General features: G+C 44.1%; 1 pseudogene; it reads left to right on the top strand.

The window, feature by feature from the left end:
• Positions 1 to 498: 498 nt before the first annotated feature.
• Positions 499 to 614, top strand: LOC118603152 (annotated as a pseudogene).
• The last annotated feature ends 320 nt before the right edge of the window (positions 615 to 934 follow it).

The following is a 934-nucleotide window of genomic DNA, read 5'->3' as shown; positions in this document are numbered from 1 at the left end:
CTCTGCTCCATCGCTGGAGGATCCAGAATTCACTCTGCCTCTGAATAAATGTCAGGTAACAATCTTCACAAGAGCTTCCTGAAGTCTACCTTAACCGAAAGGAGGTAGATTTCAGAGGTCAGAGGGAGCGATGGTAGACTGTCGGTGTGAATAGGCACACAGTTTATATCTTGAGTAGTGAGTGCCACGTCACTGGGGGGTATTTCAGTATAGGAGGAAGACTACGTGGTAGGTTAGATATTGTGGAGAGGACTTGAGCCACAAAGCCATGATTTGCAGGCTCACTCATTAATTAGTCATCTTCCTGATTCACAGGCCACTTAGGAACCTAATTCCATTTGAGATGGTGGACTGAAGGCACACTCAGGGCCTTACCAAAAACGACAGCAAAAAAATATATTAAAAGTGTCATGCGGATATGGCTCCATAGTGTAGAGGTTAGCTTTATACGCAGAAGGTCCTGGGTTTGCACCCCAGTGGAGCCATCCATGGTCCATGGTCTATGGACTTGCCACTCTGAACAAGCCCGATGTCTGATCTTGGAAGCTAAGCAGGGTCGGGCCTGGTTAGTACTTGGATGGAAGACCACCTAGGAAGACCAGGTGCCATAGGCATAAATAATTATAATAAATAATAATAAATAATAAAAATAAAAGCATCATGCAGTTCGACAGGTTGGAAACTGAGAAAGAATACCATGAAAGGACCAAAACATTTGAAGAATTTCTAGAGAGTAGAAAGTAGAAGGGTCAAAAGGGGATCAAGATGGTGGACTGATCATAGGCGCAAACCTTCAACTCCCAACCTAGACCTCTAGAAATAACAGGAAAGAGATGAAAAATGTAATAATGCTGCTGGATCCTAAGTAGAGCTGCTTCAGTGAACTTGAGACTAGGGGACCCCTGAATGAGATATGGGATTGGATGGAGGTCGA

This window comes from Rousettus aegyptiacus, unplaced genomic scaffold (assembly GCF_014176215.1).
Source record: "Rousettus aegyptiacus isolate mRouAeg1 unplaced genomic scaffold, mRouAeg1.p scaffold_m13_p_5, whole genome shotgun sequence".
Lineage (NCBI taxonomy): Eukaryota > Metazoa > Chordata > Mammalia > Chiroptera > Pteropodidae > Rousettus > Rousettus aegyptiacus.
This window is presented reverse-complemented; position numbering and strand designations above follow the sequence as displayed.